Here is a 24,486-nt window from a genome sequence, read left to right as displayed (position 1 = left end):
TTTCAATGAAGATTTCTGGACAACTTACACAGGCAATATCTGCTAAATACATCGGGACAATGAGGCGGCTTTTGTTATTACCTCTCATTAAGCAACTAATTAGAATAAATCCAGCAGAGTTACATTTTATTTTGAACAAAAGAATATCACAGCGGACCACCTTATTTTGGCGTAGGGGATGTCTAGGTAGGTAGCAGTTGTATTCTGGCCCTGGCACCTGGGGACGGGTTGTACATTTTGCATTTGGTCCATTTTGCATTGGTTATAGCAGATTCTAAATACAGTCCTCAGATTCACGGCGGTGGCAGAGGGTTCTTATTAAACTGCTTCTATCTCTTTTATTTCCACATAAAAGGATAATAGCTCATGTCGATGTGCCGGGTCTGTTCCCTGAGTCTCTCATTATATAGAGCTGCCTTATGTTAACACCTTATGCATAAAGAATAAGAGCAGTTCATTGGAATGTATGGTCAGAATGTGACCTATTGTTTAAATCAGTGTTTTTTTTTTACATTTTTGACAATGTTTTTTTTTTCATATTAAATAACAAAATTAGTAATCTTGCAATTTTCACACTGACCACTGGGGATATTTTAGACTCATACATGCTGTCCTTTCAGGAAGAGTTTACAGCTGTTTCCTTATCATCAGAGGCAGGATTACAAGGACAAGTACCACCTCTGTACACAGCTCATAGCACAGGATCCACCAATCACAATAGGGGAAGTCACAGCTGACCCTGCTCTCCCTCCCTTCACAAGGACCTTTGCACACGCTGATTAGATGCTTCAATGCAAAAAATAGGGTCAGCGTCTGTTTATTGCGGTCAATGCACATGTGCATTTCCTGAACCAACAGGATGTTTGAGTCTAAAAAGGCCCAGCAGCCAGTGTAAAAATTACTAAATGTATTTTTATTATCACAAAATGTAATATATATAATAAAATAAAATTAATAATTTTATTTTTAAGCAATTTTGTCATACAGAAAAAAAACAGTAGAAATAATAAAAAAAAAAACCATTGTTTAAATAAGATATAGGAGGTTTGCAGGGATACTGAGTCGAGATGAGCAGATCTGGCAAAATTCGAATTCGCCTGAGAAATTCTAGTTGTGGAGAATGTATTCTCTGAAAATGAAATGTCCCTTATTATGCTCCAGGGTATTTCCAGACCTCAGAGCATAATAAATGTAAGATGTAAAAAATAAAAAAAACCCTTATACTCACCTCACCGTCCACCTCACTGGACCTCCCTGGCTCCTCACCATCACCCGTCTGGTCCTCGGCACATCTTCAGATCATGCTACTTGTGTTAAATTCCCCTTGCTTTTCACGCTGGGCCTGGATTTTTGGGTTTGATTAAGTACGAGCGGTTTCTGCGCATGCGCGCATGAGGTCTGGCACACACCATGAAGTCATGTCTTTTGGCGCTTGCTTGCACAGATCCCTCCTGCACCTAATCAAACCCAAAAGTCCAGGCCAGCGTGAGAAGCAAGGGGATTCAACACAAGTGGGCGATCTGAAGATGTGACGAAGACTGGACGGGTGACAGTGAGGAGTGGAGGGGCTAGAGAAGTCAGCGGTAAGGTGAGTATAAGGATTGGGGTTTTTTTACATTTTGTTGGCCTTTTATAGTTCAGAAAAATTGTAGCCAATGGCCGCCATTCTGCCAATTCCGCCCGGAAGCGAATTACAAGAAAATCTACATTTTGGCAAATGCGGATTGTTGTAAAAGTCGAGTAGTAAACTATTCCACTCAAATTTATTTGCTCATCTCTAATACTAACCTGACCGATGGACCGGGGTTTTGCAAATTTATTTGCTCATCTCTATTTATTATCATTAATTTTTCCTAGAGGAAAACACATGATAAAAAAATAATAATTGAAATAAAAATGTACAATAAACTGTAAAGAATAATCCGAATGAGCGATGCTCCGCAGCGTTGGCAAAACGATGACAAAACATGTTGGTAGCTGCTAATTTGTAATAGGATCGTCAGGGCGGACATCGGAGGAGAATGGATCTGTCCCTGCTGGAATCATTCTGTACGAAATGTATCCTAATGAGACACATATCTTCTAAAATTTTCATTTCAAACTAAATCCTATTCTGGTAAGTGGCACATTTTTCATTTCTCAAGTAAACCGAGACATTCATTCTGCCATCATGGAGATAATTATTTATTGTCATTCCATACACAAGCTGAAGAACTCATTAAATTATGCAAATACCAAGCCGATTTGCACACAAACAGTTGGTGATTTGGGAGCACCTGTTATTTTTATGCATTTTTACGTTATAAATTAATTACAAGTCTCTCAATATTGACAGCGTCTTACCGCAACGTGTACAGGTGATTATGTACTTATTGGAGCTTAGATCGTTGAACCTCTTGAGCTTTATTCATAGGGACCGTTCCTAAAAAGTACTGCTCATCGGCCACCAGCAAAAGCAGCTCGAATTGTTGTGCACCCTTGACGTACCCCCGTAATTATTTACGAAAAGAAAATTTGTGCTACACATTGGCATGGACTGAGAAAAATCATGGGATCCCAGCTGCCAACTCTTAGGGCAGGTGCAGACGACCATAGATCCTTTCGTCCGAGAACATCAAGCCCATTTTGGAAATGACACTCTGATCAAACTCTGATCAGAGTGTCATAGTGTGATCCGATTCTCCAAAATTTCTCCATCTTCTCCATTCTGTAAATGCTCAGAAATCGAAACGGAACTCAGATGTCATCCGAGTGCAGTCCGATGTTTTCCACGGACTCATTGACTTGCATGGCTGAGTGCGATCCGAATATTGGATCAAACTGGGACATGCAGTGATTTTTTTTTTCTTGGACAGACTTTATCCAAGAAAAAAATCAGATATGAGCACGGCCCCATAGAATAACATAGGTCAAAGTGCGATTCAATATTTTGTTGGATCACACTTGTATTGAAAATACAGTCGTCATACAAAAAAGCCATAACTAACCGCCGGACAGGTATATAAAGAAGCCCGCAGTATGTATTGTCCATTACTAATAATATAATCAAACACTATATCACAGACTTAATCAAAGAAACTCATATTAGCAGATTAGTTCATAAATCCAGTAATTTATAAATTACCCAGATCAAACCCACCCAGCCGGTGCAATCCGCTAATAAAACTATGATAACGTGAAAAATTTCCTTGGAAGGGAGCACATCGCTGCTCCTATCCTCTGTTCTTTATACGGGCACAAGTCATAAATCGTCTCTCTAGGTTTCTGCCAAAGCAGCATTGGCAACAAGCTTGAAGCACTGCAAAAAAAGTAAGTGGTGCTATGCAGAGAATATCTGGGAGAAAGCTCTATGTAGGTGATAATAAAAAGAGCCTTCAACTACTTTATAAAGACCCTCTATGCATGTCACGCACTGTGAGGGAAGGCACAAGTGTACAACAATGGGAAAGGGGGAAGGGAGCCCAACAACTATGGAAAGGGGGAGTAGAGACCCCTAGGCAGATCTAATATCAACCAGCGTACCCTATCATCCCTATCTAGGTTCCACACCTATCCCCGAGCAGGGACCTAAACCATGAATGTCCCTAGAGCTAGGCCCAGGGAGGGAGGGGACGGGGTGAACACTAGTCGGGCCCCACTGTAACTAAAGACAACAATGTAAACAAACAAAGGGGATACACTCAGTTTGAACAAACACCAGAGAGATAACGCCAGCTGTCCTCCAAGGGCACCAAAGAAGAAACTAGCCATCTGCTAGTGCTGAAAGCCTGCACAGAGGTACATAGAACTATCACCAGCGACTCTCTGGAGAAACTGAGAGTTTTTAACTACCAAGCAAGGGTGTGTCAATCAGCAGCAGAAGGTGGAGGTTGCGGCTGGGTCCTAAAGAGAGAAAGATATCACTATACTACAGGGATGAGAGGATCAAGAAGGCGTCTGCAATGCCAAGCCCAGTGACATTCTACATCCGGATGTGATTGCAGTAATCGGACAGGTATCTCATGTGAAAACCTCCTGGCTGTATGCTAATGGCAAGAGGGAAGAGGGGGTTGACATTGGGAATGTGGGATTTCAACATACTGCTTCATTTGTTCCTACAGGTAGGTGCCTGGCAGTGGCTCATTCACACCCCCCCCCCCCTATAATTAACATGCATGTCCTCTGAGCGTCCATATTTATGTGTGCATTTGCTCTGCTGTATTAAAATTTCCCATAGAAATGAATGGAGAAAAGGGGGCTCATCCTTACACTCACTGCTGGTCGAATATCAGCGAGAACAAGGAATCAGGGTACCCCCGTTCTGGAGACAGGTGTGGGTCCCAGAGGTGAGACATGCATCTATCAGACATTTATGGCATGTGCTAAGGATATGCCATAAAGGTCTCATGTGAGACAATCCCTTTGAAGAGGACCTTTCACCAGGTTGAGCATGTTATGGCCACATCATGGAATAGTGGCTGCACAGCTGCGTTAAACGTAATTTTTCATTTTTCATTTCTCCTTTATAAGTGAAACGCAACATATCTGACCTTTCAGTAGTATTCTAATGGAATATATAGGTACACAGATGTATCCACCCTTACCTTTCTGACAGTTTCGCGAAAAAGGTTGTCCGGGCACAATCATAACCACTGGCAGAGCCAGGAGAACATCCATGTGCAAGAACAATATATGGGCCGCTTGCAGTTCAATAGCTCTACCTGCTTTGGAGGTAGAAGTGGGACCCCTTACTGTTTGGGCCACTGTGTGGCTGCACAGGTGGCACCATTGCTATGTCCTCCCCTGGGCATAACAAATTAATGACCTATCCATTGGTTAGGTCATTAATATCAGATAGCTTGAGGTCCAACTCTTGGCACCCCCACTGCGGAGATATTATTTGCTCTGGCGGTTAGTGCATATTGTTAACATTTTGGAAGGAGCAGCAAAGCACAGATCCATTCAATATGTAGCAGCTGCTGCCGAGTACTGCAGAACAGCTCCAATTCTATTGATAGGCAGCCGCTAGAGCAAATAACAGCTGATGGGAGGGTATGCCGGGTGTTATCCTATTCTACAGATACTTACTCTTTTACTTTTCTCTGATTTTCCAAAATGGTTGATGCAAATGAGTAAGTATGATGTTCAAATGATCAACCATTAGAGTATAAATCAAATTTTATTGGACAAACCTCCCAATGATAACAGCATTTTTTTCAAAACTAAACAAATTCAAAATGCATTGTTCCAAGTTATTATGCACAGCAGAGTTTCCAAACATTTTATAGGTTAAAAAGAACTGAAAATGGCCAATTGTGGAATTTGCAGCAATAAGAGGTCACATTTAGTGAAATCAAAAGCTTTTTGAATCACAAACATCTTAACAGTCCAAGTTACATGTTAACACAGGAGCCCTTCTTTGATATCACCTTCACAATTCTTGCATCCATTGAACTTGTGAGTTTTTGGATAGTTTCTGCTTGAATTTCTTTGTAGGATGTCAGAATCGCCTCCAGAGCTGCTGTTTTAACGTGAGCTGCCTCTCACCCTCATAGATGTTTTGGTTGAGGAAACTCCAAAGGTTCTCAATAGGGTTGAGGTTAGGGGATGATGGTGGCCACCCCATGAGTTTCTCTCATTTTATGCCCATAGCAGCCAATAACTCAGAAGTATTCTTTGCAGCATGAGATGGTGTATTGTCATGCATAAAGATGATTTTCCTATGGATGGCATGGTCCTTCTTTTTGTACCATGGAAGATAGTGGTCAGTCAGAAACTCTATATACTTAACTGAGGTTATTTTCACATTTTCAGGGACCTTCAAGGGGCCTACTAGATCTTCCCCCATGATTCTGGCCCAAAACATGACCCAACCACCTCCTTGCTGACGTCGCAGCTTTGTTGGGACATTGTGGCCATCCACCAATCATCCACTACTCCATCCATCTGGGCCATCCAGGGTTGCACAGCACTCATCAGTAAAAAAGACTGTTTTACAATCAGTCTTCATGTATGTGTGGCGCCCCTGAGGGTTCAGTCACCACAGAGGTACTGCACCTCACCCAGAGGTGTGGTGTCTCCTTTTCTCAGTTAAGGAGGGAGTGCTGCCCGGAATCCCAACACCCGCATTCAACACTACACTGCTCCAGGCCAGCTGGAAGGGCAAGATGCACTGTGTTTCTGCTGAGCCCTGTCCCTGGCTGGAGTGGTGGGAACCAAAGAGAGGGGGAACCAGTAGTGGGTGTGGGTGGAGGATGTAGAGTAGGGGAGCACCATTATAGGAGGTATATAAAGGGGAGCCATCTTAGGGTGGCAGGTTAGTCAGAGAAGGACAGTGAGCAGTAAGGAGAGGAGGGGAGCAGAGTCTCTTCAGGAGCTCTGCTCCACAAGTGGGGCCTAGTAAGAGAGGCCCAGGAGGGGAGCAGAGGAGAAAGGCTCCGGTAACAGAAGGGATCCCAGGGGGTACGGTGAGTGCAGGACGGCACCCGTACGCCCAAATCTGCCAAGTGTCAGAGGGATCGGGCCGCAAGAATGGAACCGGTCCCTGGACCAACCGTGTTACTCCATGTCTCGGCTGGAAAACCGGAAGCTTCTGCACTTCCATGGTGCAGTTGCCACAGTCTCACCCTAGTCACCGTGAAGGGCATCAAGTAGGTCTGGGAACTCCAGGTTGCCCAGAGGGACTTCAGAGCACCTGATCGGGACTGTGTGTGGGAAGCGCAGGGCAGGAGGGAGAAGACCCAGCGCGAGAAGTCGGTCTAGTAAGGAACATAAAGAAAGCGGGATTCCGTCAAGCGCTCCTGATATACTGAAGAAAGCGCTGAACCCCTTGTCTGGTGGATGCAGTGCGACGCGGGAGGCTGACACCCGTACAGTGTAGCTGAGGAACTTGAACAGAACTGTGAGTAAACTCGGATGACTGCACTTCACTGCCTCTGTCAGTTATTTCCGCTGCGCCAGCTCTCCTGCACCACAAGCCCCAGCATCACCACCATGTGCATCAACTCTGCCCCGGGGGTCCGCTCAGCCTGTGGGGAACAGAAACATCCCAGCTGCCATCTCATCACCCCCGGAGGTCTGCAGCAGCGCCGGTAACCATTACCGGAAACCACAGATGTCGTCACGAAACAAACTTTACACCAAAAACCCCTTTTTCAAGAGAGACCCCAGAGTACGGGCCCGGGAGTCGACTGCCGTGACATCCTAAGCAAGGTAAAAGGCCTGGGTACCGAGTCCCCTATACCCCCCTGGGTAACACATATGTCAGGGTCCACATCAACCATTTTTGCTTGTGAGTGTGGCGCCCCTGAGGGTTCAGTCGCCACAGAGGTACTGAATCTTACCCAGAGGTGTGGTATCCCACTCTCAGGTAAGGAGGGAGTGCTGTCCGGGACCCTAACACCTCCATCCAACACGTCCACTTCAGTAGGGCAGGGCGAGATTGCTCCTAAGGGAGAGCACAGTCCCTGGTCCCTGGCTGGAGTGGAGGGGAACCAAGTGAGGGGGAACCATGTAGTGGGTGTGGGTGGAGGAAGAAGATCAGGGGAGCACTTGTGAAGGAGCTGTATAAAAAGGGGAGCCATCTTGAGAGAGTGAGGTCAGTTGGAGGAGGAAAGTGAGGGGAGCAGGGGCTCTGCACGAGCTCTGCCCCAGAGTGGGCCTAGCAGAGAGGCCCAAGACTGAGAAGGAGAGAGGAGCAGGAATGAAGGCTCCTGTAGGAAAGAGGGGATCCTAGGGGTACGGGCAGTGCTGGAGGCCACCCGTACGCCCGAATCTACCAGGTGTGGAAGGATCAAGCCGCAGAGAGGGGACTGGCCCCTAAACTAGTGGAGAACTACAAGGCTCAGCTAGAAACCGGAGGCTTCTGTACTTTTAGGGTGCACAGCCACAATTACATCGCCGAAAAGGTGGCCACGGAGGGTCCAGGGGACTGCAGGTCGCCCAACAAGACCCGAAGACTGCACCCCACTGTCTCTGTGAATTACTGCTGCGCCATCACCCCCTGCACTACACTGCACTACAACGCCCAGCAACATTTACAACATCTACCCAGCCCTGGAGCTAAGCTCTACCTGTGGAGAGCTAAATCAACCCTGCTGCACTAACATCAGCTCCAGAGGACCTGCTCCGCAGCGGTGGCTCCACATAGCCGCATACCACAGGTGGCGTCACGAACTTTATAGGTGGCGTCAAGAACTATAAATCCCCTGTAAATAATCCCCTTTTGATTGACCGCCCAGGGTCACAGACCGGGTCACCGCCACTGTGACATCTCCCCTAGCAACAACCAGCCCAGCACCGAGTACCCCACGGCCCAGGGGGCGCGTCATGAGCACTGTTTAGGGAGTGGACGAATAGTACGTTTATGTAAAACTGCAAGTCTATGGAGGATCCTACAACATGAGGTTTGCGGGACTCCAGATACACCAGAAGCTTCAACTACCTGTTTGCTGCTTTGTAATGTTATTTTAGTAGCTTCTCTCTTAGGGTATGTGCACACGATGCAGAAATGAAGCAGAAAATTTCTGCATCATTTCTGCATCTCCCTGGCAGAAAAAACACATGCAGATTGTGCATGCGTTTTTCCTGCGGAATACATGCGGATTCACATGCGTTTCCACATGCATTTCCGCATGCGGGTTGACAAGCGCATTCCAAACGATTTTAGCATCACCTGGAAAGTGCTTGACAACTTGGTCACACTATATAAATCCATGCAACCGGCATGGATTTATATAGTGTGACCCGAGAGAGTGGTAAAAATAAAAAATAAATGTATACTTTACCCTCTGATGGCCCGCGCTGTCCTGCTCAATCAGTTCTCCCACGCCGGCAACTTTGAATTGAAAGACCTGCCGACGTCAGTGTCACGTGACCCGTCACATGACTCTGACGTCAGCGCAGGTCCTTCAACTCACTGCAAAGTGCCGGGAACCAAGCAGGAGCGCTGCGCGGGCCGACAGATGGTAAGTATATATATATTTTTTATTTTATTCTTGTTTTACAGCTATTTTAATGGTACCTGGGTGTGGAGGAGACTCTCCTCTCCTCCACACCCGGGTACCATCCGCACATTAGAACGCGCCAATAACGCAAGTACAGATGCAGTCTTGCGGAATTGGCGCGTTCTAATGCAATCAATGGCGGTGAAAACGCCGCGTTTACGCAAAATTAATTGACATGCTGCGGATGTTTGAGCGCAGCGTTTACGCTGCGGAAAAATCCGCATCATGGGCACAGCACATGCGGATTTCAATTGGGGAACATTGCTGCCCTTCTACCATGCGTTTTTAATGCGTTTCTGCGGCGTTTACGCAACTGCAAAAACGCCGCGGAAACGCATTAAAAACGCATCGTGTGAACTCAGCCTTAATCCAGTGAATTTGCCTTGCAGAAAACTCATTATGCCTTTATCTGCACATGGGCCCGTCTATGCAGATAAAAATCAGAAAATCAGATTTTATAAAAAGAATGCGTTAGTATCTTGTTTCAATAAGTAAAAAACTAATAGAGGCAAAAATAGTAGTTGTAATTCCGTTTAAAGGAGTTTTTCTCATGATCAAAGTGCCATCACTTGCTTAGGAGGGAAAAATCCCATACAGTTCCAGTAAATTTAGATCTCTTTTATGGCTTGGACCAATCCACAGCGATGTAAGGTCAGTTCCTTTGATAAACAGTAGTCAGGTATAGTGGGCCGTTATACAGACACTACAGTGCAGCCATGTAGATGACACCTAATCATAACTACATCCTTCATTCCATTTATTATTTAGAATTACTACGTAATTTTGTTCCCGCAGATCATCTTTGTTCTGTTGCAGGGCTGGACAGACACGACAGGCTGTTATGATTTTGCACAGATCCTAAAGCTATTTGGATGAAAAAAAAGCAAACAAACAATAGAAAGCTCAGGAGATATGATAGAAGATAAAAGCCGGCTCTTCAAAAAAAATCCCAAACCTCATTTGTTTATCAAAGTACCATTAATGCCCAAAATATGTGCACCCTTGGCCACTGTCAAGTCACTTCCAACAGTAAGAACAGTCTCCTTGTTATTATCGTTCCCTCCATCTTCTCTCTCCTTCTTCCCTCATTCCTCCTTTCTCCTGTTTCCTCCTTTTTTTCTCCACTATGTTTTCTCACACATCTCTTTTTGCTGTCAACAGTCCTGCCAATATTTATGTTAACTAGTAGAGATGAACGAATTGATATGATGCATATTGAGTTAGTGCAAAATTTTTAGAAATCTGCTGTTAAAGGACTCATCTCATGGGGTGGATCATCTAAGCCAAGATCGGGAGGGCACGTGGAGGATCCCGAGCATTGATGTAGCAGCAGGAAGGCTGAGGACTTAAAGCACTGGAGGCCACATGAAGACAGGACACGGGAAAGCAGATATGGAGCAAGGACTTGAAGCACTGGAGGCCTATGTAGACAGGACACGGGAATGCAGGTATGGAGCAAGGACCTGAAGCATTGGAGGTCACATGTAGACAGGACACAGGAAAGCAGATATGGATCAAGGACCTGAAGCACTGGAGGTCACATGTAGACAGGACACAGGAAAGCAGATATGGAGCAAGGACCTGAAGCACTGGAGGTCACAGGTAGACAGGACACAGGAAAGCAGATATGGAGCAAGGACCTGAAGCACTGGAGGCCACAGGTAGACAGGACACAGGAAAGCAGATATGGAGCAAGGACCTGAAGCATTGGAGGTCACAGGTAGACAGGACACAGGAAAGCAGGTATGGAGCAAGGACCTGAAGCATTGGAGGTCACAGGTAGACAGGACACAGGAAAGCAGGTATGGAGCAAGGACCTGAAGCACTGGAGGCCACAGGTAGACAGGACACAGGAAAGCAGATATGGAGCAAGGACCTGAAGCACTGGAGGCCACAGGTAGACAGGACACAGGAAAGCAGGTATGGAGCAAGGACCTGAAACACTGGAGGCTACAGGCAGACAGGACACAGGAAAGCAGGTATGGAGCAAGGACTTGAAGCACTGGAGGCTACAGGCAGACAGGACACATGAAAGCAGGTATGGAGCAAGAACTTGAAGCACTGGAGGCCACAGGTAGACAGGACACAGGAAAGCAGGTATGGAGCAAGGACCTGAAGCACTGGAGGCCACAGGTAGACAGGACACAGGAAAGCAGGTATGGAGCAAGGACTTGAAGCACCGGAGGCCACAGCAGACAGGACACAGGAAAGAAGGTATGGAGCAAGGACCTGAAGCACTGGAGGCCACAGGCAGACAGGACACAGGAAAGTCGGTATGGAGCAAGGACTTGAAGCACTGGAGGCCACACGCAGACAGGACACAGGAAAGCAGGTATGGAGCAAGAACTTGAAGCACTGGAGGCCACAGGCAGACAGGACACATGAAAGCAGGTATGGAGCAAGGACTTGAAGCACTGGAGGCTACAGGCAGACAGGACACAGGAAAGCAGGTATGGAGCAAGGACTTGAAGCACTGGAGGCCACAGGCAGACAAGACACAGGAAAGCAGGTATGGAGCAAGGACTTGAAGCACTGGAGGCTACAGGCAGACAGGACACATGAAAGCAGGTATGGAGCAAGAACTTGAAGCACTGCGGGCCACAGGCAGACAGGACACATGAAAGCAGGTATGGAGCAAGTAGTGGTGCACAGTAAAACAAACAGAACCAAGAGTCTTAATACCGAGACAAATGTTTGTGTCTTGGTGAACCTTCTATAGGCCTAGGCAGAAGATCACATGGGAGCATACCAGGCCACTTGTAAAACCCGGCGTGGAGCACAGCAGAGGGCAGCGGCCATAGGGGAAAATGATGAAGCCCGGCCAAGCCAAGGCAAATGAGTAAAATCTGCTGAACCCAACAAATTGAAATAATGTGTGACTTATTTAACGCAAATTACCTAATATGGTTGTCTGTATTTTTCACTTTGCAGAAAATTGCATTAGCTAGAAAAGGATCATATGACCCTTGGTCGCGGCTTGGCGACGTCTCCACAATATCTTACAGTTATTACATCATATGCTATAGCACAACCAATTAGAATGGACTATCATAACCAGTATAAAAGCAGGGGCAAGGAATGCAGCACCTAGTGTGCATCTGCATACTGTATTGAGAGACTGTCACAGCTCATAGCTTACCAATAGAGATGTAGTGAGAATGAGAAAGCCATAAAACACTGAAAAAGGTTTAGTTTGTGAAAACACAACAGTGAAAAAGATTAGAATGTGAGAAAAAGAGAATAATACAGATTTAATTGATAAGGAAAAAAAGATAGGAGAGTTGCTGTGTCTGTGAGAGAGGGCCACGGAGGGTCACATAGCTGGCAGATCTGAGATCATTGTGGTTATAGAGCTGCTGCAAATCGCTCACACATACTCGTCTTTTCAGGGCAATTAAAGGCGCTGGCATACTCTTGATTCATGGAGAATTTATTTGTTGGGAATCTAATTTCCTGGCACAATTCCGCAAAGTTACCGAATTCGAATTTCAAAAAATGTACTCAACCCCATTAAGCAGCATTGTACTAACATTATTTATTATTATTTCTAACAAACATTTAGTATTAGAACATTTTTTTAAAAATTGAGTAATTTTAGCGTGGTCAATAATTTCAATTATTATTTGTATATTTGTAATTATTATTACTTATATAATCATTGCTGCAATAATGTGATGTATACATTTGTTTAAAGGGAATCTGTCACCCGGTTTTTACAACCTAATCTAAGAATGGTATAATGTATTGGCAGAAACCCTGATTCCAGCAATGTGTCAATTACAGTGCTGCTTGGTGTAGTTTCTGTAAAATAACTGTTTTATCAGCAGGAGATGATCACTAGAGAACTAGTAAAGTTGCTGCCATGTAGTCCAACCATATCACCACCACTGATTGGCAGCTTTCTAAGCTGTGACATCAAGACTCCACCTCACGTGACCGCTGCAGCTGATCAGTGATGTCGATGTATGTAAGAGTGTATTCAGAGACAAACATGCTCTTTTTCCTCTCTAATAAAACGAGTATGCTTTTGTGTATTAAAAATGTATTTTAAGTGCATAGAATATTACGAGCACTAATGTGAACAGTTTATGTATGGAAATGTGAATGATATAATATGAACAATTTTATAGAGTTTTGTAAATACTTGGTGTTGTGGATGACTCAAATGTGTTTTGATGAAGTTACGATGTATTAAGTATAGGGAAAGTATAAGGATAAGAGATTAGGACATACAGTGGTGGCCAAAAGTATTGGCACCCCTGCAATTCTGTCAGATAATACTCAGTTTCTTCCTGAAAATGATTGCAATCACAAATTCTTTGGTATTATTATCTTCATTTAATTTGCTTGCAAGGAAAAAACACAAAAGAGAATGAAGCAAAAATCATATCATTGATCATTTCACACAAAACTCCAAAAATGGGCCAGACAAAAGTATTGGCACCCTCAGCCTAATACTTGGTTGCACAACCTTTAGCCAAAATAACTGCGAACAACCGCTTCCGGTAACCATCAATGAGTTTCTTACAATGCTCTGCTGGAATTGTAGACCATTCTTCTTTGGCAAACTGCTCCAGGTCCCTGATATTTGAAGGGTGCCTTCTCCAAACTGCCATTTTGAGATCTCTCCACAGGTGTTCTATGGGATTCAGGTCTGGACTCATTGCTGGCCACCTTAGAAGTCTCCAGTGCTTTCTCTAAAACCATTTTATAGTGCTTTTGGAAGTGTGTTTTGGGTCATTGTCCTGCTGGAAGATCCATGACCTCTGAGGGAGACCCAGCTTTCTCACACTGGGCCCTACATTATGCTGCAAAATTTGTTGGTAGTCTTCAGACTTCATAATGCCATGCACACGGTCAAGCAGTCCAGTGCCAGAGGCAGCAAAGTAACCCCAAAACATCAGGGAACCTCCGCCATGTTTGACTGTAGGGACCGTGTTCTTTTCTTTGAAAGCCTCTTTTTTTTTCCTGTACACTCTATGTTGTTGCTTTTTGCCAAAAAGCTCTACTTTTGTCTCATCTGACCAGAGAACATTCTTCCAAAACGTTTTAGGCTTTCTCAGGTAAGTTTTGGCAAACTCCAGCCTGGCTTTTTTATGTCTTGGGGTAAGAAGTGGGGTCTTCCTGGGTATCCTACCATACAGTCCCTTTTCATTCAGACACTGACGGATAGTACGGGTTGACACTGTTGTACCCTCAGACTGCAGGGCAGCTTGAACTTGTTTGGATGTTAGTCGAGGTTCTTTATCCACCATCCGCACAATCTTGCGTTGAAATCTCTCGTCAATTTTTCTTTTCCGTCCACATCTAGGGAGGTTAGCCACAGTGCCATGGGCTTTATACTTCTTGATGACACTGCGCACGGAAGACACAGGAACATTCAGGTCTTTGGAGATGGACTTGTAACCTTGAGATTGCTCATGCTTCCTCACAATTTGGTTTCTCAAGTCCTCAGACAGTTCTTTGGTCTTCTTTCTTTTCTCCATGCTCAATGTGGTACACACAAGGACACAGGACAGAGGTTGAGTCAACTTTAATCCATGTTAACTGGCTGCAAGTGTGATTTAGTTATTGCCAACACCTGTTAGGTGCCACAGGTAAGTTACAGGTGCTGGTAATTACACGAATTAGAGAAGCATCACATGATTTTTCAAACAGTGCCAATACTTTTGTCCACCCCCTTTTTTAGGCTTGGTGTGGAATTGTATCCAATTTGGCTTTAGGACAATTCTTTTTGTGTTTTTTCATTGAAGACAAATTAAATGAAGATAATAATACCAAAGAATTTGTGATTGCAATCATTTTCAGGAAGAAACTGAGCATTATCTGACAGAATTGCAGGGGTGCCAATACTTTTGGCCACCACTGTAGGTATAGAAATAGAATAAAGCGGTAGATATAAGAAAGGAATAGGAAAGTGCAGTGGAGGGCACAATAGAATCAGGAAGTAGATAGGCACAGGATAGGACCAGTTAAGTGTTAGGGAACAGGCCCAATATAGGAGGGGTAGGGTTAGTTAAAAAGGGGAAGACTTCCTGCTTAGATGTTGAGGAGATTAGATGCAAGTGCAGATAGCAGAAATTCAAGGCCAGAGGGCTGGAGAGGGCGGAAGTTTACAAACGGTGTGGACAGCATGAGAACGGCCGTGACAAAGTTTAGTGAACCTTCCTGGTTTGTCCAGGGCCTACGCCCGAACTAGGCATGGAGGAGCCTGCCTTATTCTCTTCCCACAAGGGAAGCCAACAGTAAACCTCATAAGAAAGTAAAGAGGGGATTCATGGGAGCTGTGGAACTGAATGGAGTATCCAAGGGGCCAGAGGTGCCAGTGATGCGCCCAGGGGATGGGGACGACTCGGCGCCCGGGCCTTGTTGTTGCCTGACCTTGGGGAATGTCGCGGTGGTCGACTCCCGGGCCCGTACCCTGGGGTCATTCTTAAAAGAAGGGGGGAAGTTATATGGGATAGGGAATGTTCGTGACGCCACCTGTGGTGTCTGGTGAGGATCTCCAGCGCTGCGACAGTCCTCTGAGGCCGGTGTTCAGGCAGCTTAGTTGGTGCGGCTCCCCACAGGTGGAGCGGGACCTCAGGGCAGCGTAAGTGTAGGCATGCAGGACAGAGGGAACCCAGCCTGGTCAGAGGAAGAATAGAAGAACAGGCACGCACACCGGAGTTCACTTCAGTACCTTTACTGGTGGTGTTTCTGGCACGGTCCAGGGTACTTCAGGGTGAAGGGTGCATATCAGGACTCTCCCCAGTGAGCGGGTATGGGGCCTCCTGTTCTTTGCCTTTCCTTGATAAGTTTCTGACCTGCCTGGAGCTAGGCCTAACTTGGTCTCTGTCTTGCACCTGCTGACCTGGTGGTAGGGCCTTCTGTTGAAGTTCACACTCCCTGGTCTCTTGGGTCTCCGTGACTCCTGACCCTGATATAACAGTCAGCTTTTGTTATTCCTGGGACATATACTTCGCCAGTGGTTCCGGTTATTTCTGCTGGATGTAAGGAATCCCTGCAGACGCGGACCCGGTGTCTGGTAAATGGTTTTGGGGTGAGCGGGTAAAGCTCCTCTGCCCCCTATGTTACTCTCTTTCCACTCGCCTTCGGCCATGCTCAGGGCCCTCACAAGGCTTCACACTGCAACAGGCACACTGCGCTTCGCCGCTCTTTTGGCGTCGGCACGCCCTAGGCTCACTAACTTGAGCTCTCTGAGTCTGAACTGACCTGACAACCTCTATGGCTGCAACAGACTGTAGACTTCAGACTGAACTGCCTTGCTCCACCTTCCCTTTTTATATCCCTAACGGGCTCCCGCTGGTGGTCTGAGGTGGAAGGTGGAGGTGTGTGAATGCTATGATGGCCTCTTGTGGAAGAATCCGTCCATGCACCTCTCTGGGATCTGTGGCACCAATGCGCAGCAGGGAGCCACACCAGCAAGGAGAGGGATAGCTCAGGCTGAAAGTACCATGGCGACAACTTATTGTGCTGTAACAACAATTGAACTTGGACTGCTCAGTAAAGTTAAACTGTTTGAAAAGGACAAAGTGTCTCCTGTTGACTGCAACTGTTTCAGGATCCGGGATCGCGGAGCAAGGGGAGGTCTCTGGCCAAAATGTGTTATCCATTTCACACAAAGCACAAGGGAAACGGTGTTAGAACCCTCCTGTTTGTTTTTTCCATCTTGTGTTTTGCGATCACGTGACCATCTGCCTTTATATTCCAGCTCCGCCTTTTTGTCTGTGCTGGACTTCAGTGTTGTTTGACTGTTTTGCTAGCCAGGTGCTTTTGTGCCTATCTCTGTCAGTTCGCTTTGTCCTTTTGGGACCTCTAGTACCTTTTTGTCAGTTTATCTTTTGTGTTCTGCAACAACCTTCTCTGTTCAGGAGGTGTCCCATTTTTGTTCCAGTCCTTAGTTCTTTTAAGGACCCCTTCCCTTTATTCTATAGGTCTTCGTTCAGACTAGCCTAGGACTAAGGTGGGTCTGTTCGCTAGGAACAGGCAGCCCGCTACATCGTAGGGATTCAGCTTAGTCTTACTGTAGGGAAAGCTTTCCCCTTCTTTCCTTAGTACTTGTTTGCAGATCATAACAAACAGAACACAATTTACTTGTGGGGTGCCAGGGTGTGGGAGAACAACAGCCCCTCGCCCATAACTACCGCCCTGCGCACCTTACATGTACATGGCTAGATCTTGTGAGCCCAGTGATTGGCTCACATACTACAGTCAAGAGTCACTGCTGCAGCTTGTCGACAAAGACCGGGGGCAGCGGCAGGGAGGCTTTACAGGAACAACGGTGGCTGTATTTAGCTAATTTTGATATTTTTAACCTCGGCAATCCTATGCAGCAAAAACTGTTTTTCATGGAAAATCAATTGAATCATTGTCTGTTTAGCATTTCTATCTAATATTTATCCAAATCAAAAGCATTTTGTTCTCTAGGGTATAAATTGTCCTCTTCTACAATCCGATTTAAAGCTGAGACTGTCACAAATTGACGCTTTTACCCCGTCTTCTCTTTCTGCTGCGATAATTGAAATCACCAACAATTTTGTCACTCAGTAAAATGGATGTGTCCCTCATTAACTGCTACTGTTTCGTTCCTCTGCTGCATTTCAAGGGCAGAAAATGAGAATTTATACTTCCGTTGTTTGAGTTTACACAAAGGTGGCCTCAGATAATTACAGATTACTCACTCCTGACGTCTATAGCTACATGGTAGCCAGGGACCAATTATGTAGTGGTCTCTCCTGTGCAAATCTTAGTCACAGAGGTAGTAATACGCGTGTCACACAGTCATCGTCTCCATATTCTGCTCTGCATATTAATACATAGAAACATCTGATCAGGCCTTGGTCACTGTGGGCCGTCTCTGGGATATTGCTTCCATTTCATTTTGTGGAACCATTCTCATTGCTTACAACACACAATACAATGCAGCAGTATATGAAGTATACCGCAATGTATTTATGTGAATAGAAAACACTATACATGTATAAAAATGTAGAGGAATGTACTACCACCACGATAAAGATCAAGGACTGAATTTTCGGGAGGGCAAAAGGGGCAACTGCATGTGAAATCCTTTCAAAAGCTGGGCACACGCCTTAGATTAGAGTGTACTTATCATTTCAATTGGCATTTTTTTTAATAAGTTGTCTACATCAGGAATAACACTATATTTGACAATTATATTGTTGGGGGGCTTACATGGTAAAGTGGATTTTCTAAGCCGTCAGTCAGGGTAAGCAGCACGGACTAAAGTCAGTGGTGCAGTGGAGCGTGTCTTGATGATTTGGTATGTGAATTAGGGAGGACCAGGACAGGACAGCAAACAAACAGCTAGAGCAGGAAGCACCTGATTAAGCAGAGCCATGTGTGCGGATACACACAAGAGCAGTAGATGTATGGACAATCTGGAACTTGCAGAAGGCAAGTGGTTAATAGCAGAGACATATGCAATAAGGAACTTGTAGCAGGCATATGCTTATGGGTAAAAATGTGAAAAAGGAGCTTACCACGCCAGCAATTCACATGAGAGGCTGGAAGACTTGAATCGCTGGATGCTGTTCTGGCAGGTGCAGCACAGAAAACTGGTAAGGGAAGAGGGAATTTGGCACATCCATGCGATGGTTAAAATGGAAAATTCTTTATTTATTAATCCATTAACACGAAGGACAAGAAGATTACAAAACTGATGCGTTTCTGGCTTGTTCAAGGCCCCCAGTTAGTCTATATTAACTGAATCACAATAGTCTCGTTTTAAACCAGATGGAGCCAATCACATGCAAAATGCAATTGACATATGCACAACCAATAGGAGAACTCAAGCACCACATCCAAACTTGAGCCACGGATAAACTGTTTAAAAAAATATAAAACAAATAGTTTTTGAAGTTTACGCCTCTCGGATGTTTCGTATTTAATCGTAAAATCCAAGAGACTTCATGTAACATAAGGCGTTTCTCCCAGCTGCCTCCTCTGATAGGATATGAAAATTTCTGTATCCCATAAAATCTGAATTGCATAGCTTCACCATTATGTGTGGTCACAAAATGCTTGACTGCACCAGAATAGGATCTATGTTTTTTATATACATATATATGTTAGCAAGATGTTTGGAAATACGTTGTTTTAATTTTCTGGTTGTGCAACCTATGTACCGTACCTTGCATAGATTACACTGCATACAGCACACTACATGATGAGTGTCACAATTTGGGAGAAGGGTTTGTGTTACCATGTAATAGTGCATTTCTTAATTTAGATTTTACTTTCTCAAGTGCAGTGTAAACTGAATAATTTTTATCCTCTTTCTTTTAATCTATTGTGAATTTTGGCACTTTCCGCAAAAAAACACATTGTTATGTGAGCAAATGCGTCTGCCAAGCATAAACTCGCCGTATGGAATGGCGTGAGTAGTATGTTTGAGATGACAATTGGTAGATTGAAGAATGGTGTTACCCGATATACCTTTTCTATATAGGGACGAATGGACTTTACCAGTAGTATGGTCACCATTAAGAAAAATATCCAATAAAGGAGTTTGTGTGGTAGGGGAATTATTTGTGAAACGTAAATTGAGATTGTTAGTGTTGAGGTATGGAATGAATTTTGGGATGTCCGATACCTTGCCAGACCAAACCATGAGAAGATCATCCACATATCGACCATACCATTTTAATTGGGTTTTAAAAGGGATGTTTGTACTAAAGATAAATTCCTGTTCCCACCAGGCCATAAATAAAATGACTAGTGAAGGGGAGAAGTTCGCACCCATCGGTGCTCCAACAACTTGTAGAAACAAATTTGGGATCAAACATGAAATATTTGTGTTTTAATAAATAATATAAGCTGATAAGAATATATTATTTTAAATCGTTGGTATAGGAACTGAAGTTATCTATGTGATATTGTATAGCGTGGATGGTAAGATGGTAAGGAATGGAAGAATATAAATTAACCACGTCACGTGATAAAAACATAATTGGATTTCCAAGTGAAATTATCAAAAACACGTAGAACAGATGAACTATCCTTAAGATAACCTGGGATCCTGACAACTAATGGTTGCAGGTATCCATCCAGCCAATCACTGAGACCCTCATTCAAAGATTCGATGCTGAGATAATAAGATGTAGGGGGGAGGGGATAATTTTGTGGATTTTAGGTAAACCATGAAATATGGGATTGATGGGATGATCCATAAGTAACCATTTTTTACATCTGATATCGATAACTCCCACGGAAACTCCCTCATCCAAAACTTTTGACAAGGCATCTTTAAAAAATAAAATAGGGTCTGAAACAAGATTTTTATATTTGCTGGTGTCATTCAAGTTGGATAGGACCTGTTTAGTGTAAAGTGCAGTATCTAGCACTATCACACATCCAGCCTTATCAGACTGCCGAACTACAAGATTAGGGTTGGAGCGTAATTCATTAATGGCCGCAAATTGATCTCTAGTTAAATTTTTTCATGCGGTTGACCTAGTTATTTGGTCATGGACAATTTTCAATACTCGTTCGACCATTGTTTGGAAACAGTCAACGGCAGACATCTTAAATTCCAAAGGATAAAACTTTGGATTTTTTTGTCCTGATCATTACATCACTATCCTGAATACCATTTATACTAGTATTTTCTGCTTGTAACTGCTGTAAACATATGAGTGCATTTTGTTCATTAAAGGACAAGTCAGAAAATTCATTGACACAAAAGTGACAAATCAAGAGTCAGAATTATCAAGAAACTCCTTGGAAAAATGTTTTTTAACAGTCAAATTTCGAGCAAAATTTATTGACATCTTGTATGGTTCTAAATAAATCGAAGTTCTGGTTGGGGGCAAAATTGAGATCTTTGGCCAGAACTTCGATTTGTGTTGCTGACAACACAGTGGGAATAAGAATCAAAAGGCTATCCAAAAGTCGACTTAATGGAGATAAAAAGATTTTTTTTTACCTGGATGGATATCTTCTGTGAACATTTCCTCCATACTCTTCTGCCCACTCCTCCTGCGGCATTTTTTGGATGATCCAAGTTGGAAGTATCCGAATTAAAGTCAGTAGAATCCCGTTCCGATGAGGGGAAGGAGACATGTTTGTCAGTGTACTCCATCATGTCATAAGCAGAGGTTCTAGGACGGTTTTTATGAATAGATTTTGTTTTTGGTGTGTAGTTGGATTTCACCTTCCATGTATAAACTTTGTTCTTCTTATAGTCCATTGAATCTCTGTTGAATTTTATTTTTGTTTTGTTTTTTCATTTTCATTATGGACTCCTCTAATGCGTTAAGATTGTCCTTCATTTTTTTATTTAGAGTGACAAATTCGGGTGTGTCAGATTGGATAGTTAAGGATCTGTTGGGCACCAATGTCATCTTTTAATTTAAAAAGTCTTACTTCTTCATTTGTCACAATAAGTTGCATGAGCTCCGAGGAACATTTAGAAAGAATGTTGTTCAACTGTGATAGAAAATCATCAGAAAAAATATATGTGAGGCTTTTCTTAATACGAAGGCCACGGGGTATCATCTTTCTATCAATGTAATTTTTAAATGAGTTGAAATCCCACCATGTAGGGAGATCATGGCTGGAGAGATGTTCCAATTTGTTGGTTAACTCTTGGAGTTCAGATGATTCTGATGTTAGAGAGTGGGTGCCATCAAACTCCTGAGCTAGTAAAGCAAGGAATTGGTCCATGTGAAACAACCAATTTACACTGGTAAATTAGAAAAAAACATAGTAATCCAGATAGAATGAAACAGATTCCATGTGTGAAGTGGAGTAATTTAACAGTCTTGGATTACTACTGGTATCAGATATATTGAATGTCTTATAACGTACGTGAGCGTGCACAATTATATATTCAAGTGCGGTGTTTTCCAAAACCATTGGTTGTCCTCCCAATCGTAAATGGAGATATACAGTGGGTACGGAAAGTATTCAGACCCCTTTAATTTTTTCACTCTTTGTTTCATTGCAGCCATTTGGTAAATTCTAAAAAAGTTCATTTTTTTTTCTCATTAAAGTACACTCTGCACCCCATCTTGACTGAAAAAACCCCCAGAAATGTAGACATTTTTGCAAATTTATTAAAAAAGAAAAACTGAAATATCACATGGTCATAAGTATTCAGACCCTTTGCTCAGACACTCATATTTAAGTCATATGCTGTCCATTTCCTTGTGATCCTCTTTGAGATGGTTCTACTCCTTCATTGGAGCCCAGCTGTGTTTAATTAAACTCATAGGACTTGATTTGGAAAGGCACACACCTGTCTATATAAGACCTCACAGCTCACAGTGCATGTCAGACCAAATGAGAATCATGAGCTCAAAGGAACTGCCCAAGGAGCTCAGAGACAAAATTGTGGCAAGGCACAGATCTGGCCAGGGTTATAAAAATTTTTTTGCTTTACTCAAGGTTCCTAAGAGCACAATGGCCTCCATAATCCTTAAATGGAAGAAGTTTGGGACCACCAGAAGTCTTCCTAGACCTGGCCGTCCAGCCAAACTGAGCAATCATGGGAGAAGAGCCTTGGTGAGAGAGGTAAAGAAGAACCCCAAGATCACTGTGGCTGAGCTCCAGAGATGCAGTAGGGAGATGGGAGAAAGTTCCACAAAGTCAACTATCACTGCAGCCCTCCACCAGTTGGGCCTTTATGGCTGAGTGGCCCGACGGAAGCCTCTCCTCAGTGCAAGACATATGAAAGCCCACATAGAGTTTGCTCAAAAACACACAAAGGACTCCAAGACTATGAGAAATAAGATTCTCTGGTCTGATGAGATGAAGATAGAACTTTTTGGTGATAATTCAAAGCGGTATGTGTGGAGAAAACCAGGCACTGCTCATCACCTGCCCAATACAATCCCAACAGTGAAACATGGTGGTGGCAGCATCATACTATGGGGGTGTTTTTCAGCTGCAGGGACAGGATGACTGGTTGGAATTGAAGAAAACATGACTGCGGCCAAGTACAGAGATATCCTGGATGAAAATCTCTTCCAGAGTGCTCTGGACCTCAGACTTGGCCGAAGGTTCACCTTCCAACAAGACAATGACCACAAGCACACAGCTAAAATAACAAAGGAGTGGCTTCAGAACAACTCTGTGAACATCCTTGACTGCCCCAGCCAGAGCCCTGAACTAAACCCAATTGAGCATCTCTGGAGAGACCTGAAAATGGCTGTCTACCAACGTTCACCATCCAACCTGACGGAACAGGAGAGGATCTGCAAGGAAGAATGGCAGAGGATCCCCAAATCCAGGTGTGAAAAGCTTGTTGCATCATTCCCAAGAAGACTCATGGCTGTACTAGCTCAAAAGGGCGCTTCGACTCAATACTGAGCAAAGGGTCTGAATACTTATGACCATGTGATATTTCAGTTTTTCTTTTTTAATAAATTTGCAAAAATTTCTACATTTCTGTTTTTTTTCAGTCAAGATGGGGTGCAGAGTGTACATTAATAAGAAAAAAAATGAACTTTTTAGAATTCACCAAATGGCTGCAATGAAACAAAGAGTGAAAAATTTAAAGGGGTCTGAATACTTTCCGTACCCACTGTAAATAGTAAATTTATATATAGTCTGTAAATCCCATCTGGCATAAACAGTCTTTAAGCATGGAAATTGTGTATGTATGAAACGACGGAACTCCAAACAGCACAGTCAAATGGGTAAAATGTGAAAAAGGAGCTTACCATGCCTGCAATTAACATGAGACGCTGGGAGGCTTGAATCGCTGTGTGCCGTTCCGGCTGGTGCAGCACAGCAAACGTAAGGAAAGAGGGAATTTGGCATATCTGATTGCCTCCATCTGATTTAAAACGAGACTATTGTAATTCAGTTAATATACTATGAACAAGGGTGTGCAACATGCCAGAAACGCGTCTTTTTAATCTTGTCCTTCATTTTAATGGATTGACAAATAAAGAATTTTAAATTTTAACCATCACATGGATGTGCCGAATTTGCTGTTCCCTTAACAGGCATATGCTTAATAACAGAGATGTATGCAATCAGGAACTTGCAGCAGACATATGGTTAATAGCAGAGACTATAGTTGCGGGATTTAATTCACATGTCCCATTCCATTGGCCACGATAGTAGTCTGTGGCTGCTAGATGGGAGCTGGAGTACTGCCTCTTACCTCCCGGCACCCGCAGCTCTCCTTTTCATTAGCCATTCTGGTGCAAACTTATAGTTGCGGCATTACACACATTTAACTAATCAGGTAAGAGGCGGTACTCCCTCTCCCGTCCAGCGGCCACAGACTGATGTTGTGGCTGATGGAATTGGATGTGTGAATAAATTCACACCAACTCTCGCAGAGACTAATGCAATCAGGAACTTATAGCAAGGATATAGTTAACCGTAGGATAACAGTAATGCATTGGCCAACTAGTAATTTTCTTGCAGAGATGCATTACCTTAAAAGGAAAAAAATAAGTTGAAATCTGTGGCCTGACAAAGCAAAACTTTGAAAACAGAGATAAGATTATAATTTGAAGCT

This window comes from Phyllobates terribilis, unplaced genomic scaffold, assembly GCF_046119375.1.
Source record: "Phyllobates terribilis strain yellow unplaced genomic scaffold, ASM4611937v1 Scaffold_11__3_contigs__length_659146591, whole genome shotgun sequence".
Classification (NCBI taxonomy): domain Eukaryota; kingdom Metazoa; phylum Chordata; class Amphibia; order Anura; family Dendrobatidae; genus Phyllobates; species Phyllobates terribilis.
This window is presented reverse-complemented; position numbering follows the sequence as displayed.